The sequence below is a fragment of the Tachypleus tridentatus genome, chromosome 8, assembly GCF_004210375.1.
Source record: "Tachypleus tridentatus isolate NWPU-2018 chromosome 8, ASM421037v1, whole genome shotgun sequence".
Taxonomy (NCBI): Eukaryota; Metazoa; Arthropoda; class Merostomata; order Xiphosura; family Limulidae; genus Tachypleus; species Tachypleus tridentatus.
This window is the reverse complement of record NC_134832.1, coordinates 3,602,826-3,608,999: the sequence shown is the minus strand read 5'-3', so window position 1 is coordinate 3,608,999 and position 6,174 is coordinate 3,602,826.

Genomic DNA, 6,174 nt, shown 5'->3' with positions numbered 1-6,174 from the left:
AGTAGCTCACAAGTTAGTACTACACAAGCTAGTACTAGTGGCTTGTTGCCACTAGTTGTATTTCCTCGTCTTTTTTTTTATCAGTTCAGAATTTGGGACTACTATATAAAGACACTCCTTGTCTGCTTTGCGAAAATTCCGAAACAGACTTTTTCTTTTGCTACACCAGTTTGAATACCGCTAAAACATATCTTATAAGATCGTATATATGAAAACATTTACTGTCTTAACGATAAACACAAGAGGAAACAACTGGAAAGATTAGACTTAAATTCATATTTGTTGCCCGAATTTCTCTCCGCCATTTTTTTATGTTATTACGATTGGTTTGGCTTGTTTTTAATTTCCCGCAAAGCTACACAAGGGTTATCTGTGCTATCCGTCCCTAATTTAGCGGTGTAAGACTAGAGGGAAGGCAGCTAGTAATTACCACTCACCGCCAACTCTTGGGCTACTCTTTTACCAACTAATAGTGGGATTGACCGTCACATTATAACTCCCCCACAGCTGAAAGGGCGAGCATGTTTGGTGCGACGAGGATTCGAACCCATGACTCTCAGTTTACGAGTCGAAGTCGAGTGTCTTAACCACCTGACCATGTCAGGTCTTATTATTACGAAGATCTATAGCTATCAATATGGAAGGATCTAGGTCGTTTCTCGTAGCTATATAGCTAAACTGTTTATAGAGCTTAGAAACAATTAGGATGTTTTATTTCTCCTCAGAAGATTATTTATTTTTATTTATTTATGAATCTATAATTGTACCAAGACAGAAGGACTTATAAGTATTTAAAGAATTTGAATTTTTTAAATAAAATCTTACTTCACCAGTACACTAATGTTGTAGAAATATTACTTTCTACAATAACTGTTTTTATTACGACAGAAAGTATCAACGATACTGGTAATTCAATAGATTTTAATCATTACAATTTCGAGTTATTTTATATGTACATGTAGAGGGGCTTCACGACTTTATAAGTTACTTTTTTACTTTTCATCTATGTAGTTAGCTTAGACTGATCAGAAATTATTATAACTTTCAGCTCTTGAAAAAAAACCCTTCAAGACGAGACATGTTCCTTAAGTTATTTCAACGGAAGTACAATAAATTGGCAAAAGAAACGAACGAACAGCATTTTACACTATTCAAAGATCCTAAGCTTAATGGGCATGATAATTATAAGCAAAAATGATTTTCGGTTTTCTTTATACTCTGTGAATCATGTTAACATGGATATAAAACTCCCAGTTGTGTGACGAAATGTCACACTTGTGGTCCGGCATGGCCAGGTGGTTAAGGCACTCGACTCGTAATCTGAGGGTCGTTGGTTCTAATTCCCGTCACACCAAACATGCTCGCCCTTTCAGCCGCGGGGGTGTTATAAAGTGACGGTCAATCCCATTATTTGTTAGCAAAAGAGTAGCCCAAGAATTGGCGGTGAGTGGTGATGACTAGCCGCCTTCCTTTTTAGTCTTACACTGCTAAATTAGGAACGGCTGGCGCAGATAGCCATCGTGTAGCTTTGAGCGAAATTCAAAACAAACCAAACCAAACTTGACGCATATTCGGAACCAATAGAAGTCAGTTGCGCTGATTCAAAAAATCGTCCCAGCATGTATCTCACATTTGTGTTTCCAAAAAAAAAGTGTTATATTTTTAGTACAGTTATATCTCTGACAAAGTCGTGCTTTAACAACATTACATGTTTTTACTGAAGAATCAAGTAGGGGGATCTCTTCGTTGAATAAAAGTTAAGTAGAATAAAATTAGTTGTTACGTAATTTCAATTTCAATAAAGCGCCCTCTCTCTCCCAGGTATCAAAATGCGATAATTTAAAGCTTAAATGTTTATATCTGTGATATCTATGATAAGTGGATCTTGTGTAGCTCTCCGATAATTTCAAACGTTAAATGGTATCTTACAAGTGTACTTTAAAATATGATATCCATGTTTAACTGATTCTAAGTTCTATTTTGAATATATTATTTGTGCTGCCTGAACTTAACTGTATACCAAAGCTCTAATTTCTTATCACACGTCCAAAAGGAATTTTCCATTTCTTTTCTTGGTATTTTTATTTTAAAATATTTTTCAGAGATCCGCACTAGACTTTAGATACTTTTAAATTACGAAATTTTCCCAAATGACCCGACAGTTAAGATTAACGAACCATAATTACACTAAATAATAAAGACGAGTGATAAGAATCATACGCAGACAACATAAACTAAACTTCTCCGTAACGTAATATAACAAACATTTATGGTTATTAATTTTAATATAATACCATTAGAATCCTACTTAAATGTTGTGGATGAAAGAAACGTACCCAACTCCGAATTTGCATAATATTGTTTTTAGGAGTGGTCTTCCACGTTTCTAGGATAAAATACGGTTTTTGTCTTTCTTCCAGGTTTCACGCTTAATGAAAAAACTAGAGTTAAAAATATGAGCAAGATGTCTAACTTATTACACATTTGCAAAGACAGAGAAGTTGAAGTCTGATTTTCTTTATTTGTTAATAGGTCTTGCCTGATAGTGTCAAAGATACCTTTCTCTGTTAATAAGGTTTGCCAGTGAATGTGAATGATTTCCTTGGTCTATTAATAGGGCTCGCCTGATAATGTGACTGATTTCTTCTCTCTGTCAACATATCTTGCATGATAGTGTGAATGATTTCATTTTTCTGTCAATATCGCTTGCATGGCTTTGTGAATAATTTATTTGGTTTATTAATAGTTCTCGCTTGATAGTGCTGATGATTTTCTTGGTCTGCTAATAAGGCTTTCCTGATAGTGTGAATGATTTCACTGATTTGTTAATAGGGCTTGTCTTATAGCGTTAATTATTTTCTTGGTCTCTTAATAGGGCCTGCTTGATGGTGTGAATGATTTTTTTTTTTCCGTTCATTGCGTGAATAATTTTCTTTCTCTGTTAATAGAGTTTGCCAGATATTGTAAATGATTGTCTTATTCTGCTAATAGGGCTTCCCTGATAGTGTGAATGATTTCTTTGGTTTATTAACAAGGTTTGATTGATAACATGAAATATTTTATTAGTCTGATAAAATAGGACTTGCCTTATAACGTGCATGATTTCCTTTCTCTGTTAATAGGGATTGTTTGGTAGCGTGAATGATTTCTTTGGTCTGCTAATAGGGCTTGCTTGATAGTGTGAATGATTTCCTTTCTCTGTTAAAAGTGTTTGTCTGATAGTGTGAATGAAATGAGGTTCTTGTCAATTTCTGATTGTTTATAACTCTAAGTAAAGAAAGGTTTCAGCTGATTATGGACTCCAATTGATCGGTCGTCTTGGTAACGGTAAAATTAGAATGTTTGTGTCTGTGTCCTCAGAAACAGTTTCCTTACAAATATTTTCCTTGAGTAAAATGTTACTTTAATGGGAACTACAATTTTCAGTTTCATACTTTCTCATTGGTTAAGACAACTTTGCACTTCATGCATTGTGTCTTCTGTCTATTATTTATCACTTTTAATAATTTACCTGTTTGATCAAGTGTCCCTGAATATAATGCATATATTATCATAATTTGAAACAAAATCTACACGTAATACAAAATTCACTTAAGAAATATTACTGATAAATTCATGTAATGTCAAGTTACTAAAAGATTATTTCAAGGAAGAATGTCGAGCAGTTTAACTAAAATTAGTTATTTGAATATCTCCTCTGACATTAATATCAATTTTACGTTTTATGCAGTAGGTAAGAGTTTATTATTGTTCAAACAGACAACCGTAAACACTATCCAATAGTTCTTGAAATTTTCGATATGTAACGAGAAATGGCGGAACATAGTTTTAGTTTTATGGTGAGTGGTAATTATTTCAAAGTAACAGCATATTAAACCCTATATGCTGTTATTAAACCCCATATTATTTTAATCCATACAAACATGATTAAATGTTATATACCATGGAACCCTTAACCATTACAACTGAAGAACCCACCAGTGATACAGCAGATTATCTGCGGACTTATTAGAGTCCAAGTATCGATACCCGTGGTGGGCAGAGCACAGACAGCTCATTGCGTTGCTTTGTGCTTAACCTCAAACAAACAAGTAATACACTTGAAAAAATTAGGTGTTGATTTCTTGATTTCCTGAAATTCTAAAAGGTACATTCTTGTCCAATGTAACGTTTCATGCTTAGCTTAACCTGTTCAGTGCCGTAGACGAGATAACTTGTCCAAGCCGATCGGTAACACAGTGCCACGGACGAGTTAATTCGTTCTCAATAATACCTAACTTCAACGCCAGATGTCAGCACCATACACGCATTTGACCTACTTACAAACTGTTTCACTTTCGATCCAAAATGGCGTCACAAAAAAGTAGCAAGAAACATTAGAGTTGTATTGTAGCAGCTGAAATACTTGGCAGTCAACAGGTTAAACGAAATCTTGTGAGCTCTAAATACCTAAAATCAATTACACGAATGATAGCTTTTGTTGTAGGTAATATTATACATATTCAATCCATATTTGTACCAAGTATAAATGTAATGTTTGGCAAAACATTGTATCATTGATTTATCACATATGACAATATTATAAAGGATAAAAGTCAGACTTAACTTACATAATATTACGTAATATTTGTTAATATATCAATCAAAGCCTTCCAGACACACATCCAATTATCATTCTTAGTTTGATATACTACACGCCATGTTTATAGATTCGATTAACAAATTGTATGAAGAAGGCAAGAAAATACCACTTGTTCATGTAACATCATTAATAGCGCCAAATATATTAATGAAACATGTTTAGTGTTAATTCATAGAATCTAAGAAACAATAAGTGCATTTCCCAATTCGCTCATTTGGTTTTGCGCATTATTTGTGTCTTGTGAATTAGCGAAAATACGATTTGAAATAAATTCATGATCGATCATCCAAAATATCAGAGCAATTTTGTTTTCATCAAATGTCCCTCATACGTCTAAGTTTTTGCAATCGAAAAAAAAAAGAATATTTATATTTTTTTCAACATACAAAATTCTTCAACATACAAAACAGTATTAATTTGACATTTAAGTAACCGGCTCCTCCTGCAGTGTAAAGTTGAATCATATTAATCATGGAGCAAATAGTGGACTTTCATGATTATTTGTTTCAGTTACTGGCAGAATGATAGTAAACTGTGAAAATAGAATATTTAAAAAGTGTTCGTTTGGACAGTGTCAAGCAACCTATACCTTAATGTGTATTATTTCTATTATTACAGAAAATAACCTTATTCTTATAAGAAATCTTACATATTGGGTTAAATCTAAGTACAAAGTAAAACATGTCAGAAAACAAAAAAACACTTGAAATAACAGACAAATAAAAGTCGTTCAAACCGCAGACAAATATTATTTCTAAAGATCATTAAACTAATAAGCAACCTAAACCTACACGAATAAGTCTTGTTTTAAGAAAATTAATCTAAAGCGACACGATTACGCCTTGTCTTTTAAGATAATCAACCTATAGCTAGACAATTGCACCTTGTTTTAAGATAATCAACTTAACACTACACGATTACATTTTGTTTTAGCAGATCATGTCTGTTAACATATACTAAGAAATGCCCGGCATGGCCAGGTGGTTAAAACACTCGACTCGTAATTTGAGGGTCGCGGATTCGAATCCCCGTCATACCAAACATGCTCGCCCTTTCAACCGTGGGGACGTTATAAAGTGACGGTCAATTCCACCATTCGTTGGTAAAAGAGTAGCCCAAGAGTTAGCGGGGGTGGTAATGACTAGCTGCCTTCCCTCTAGTCTTAAACTGCTAAATTAGGAACGGCTAGAGTAGATAGCCTTCCTTGGCTTTGCGCGAAAATTCAAAACAAACAAACATACTGAAAAGTCGTATCTTCGATTATTTTCTTGGTTAATCTCGAACGATGTAATAGATTGGGAAGTGTACAATCTTGTACATATACTTATTTTTTTACGATATATTCAGTGAAAAAGAATTTAAAAAGTTATTTAGTATTTTTAAAAAGTAACCTACACCTAAACTACATGGAATTTGGAAACGGAAGTCGCATAACTGTAAAACTTGTGATAGAAATAAATTAAAATTGTTTGTGTGTGTTTTCCTTAGAGCAAAGCCACATGGGGCTATCTGCTGAGTTCATCGAGGGGAAT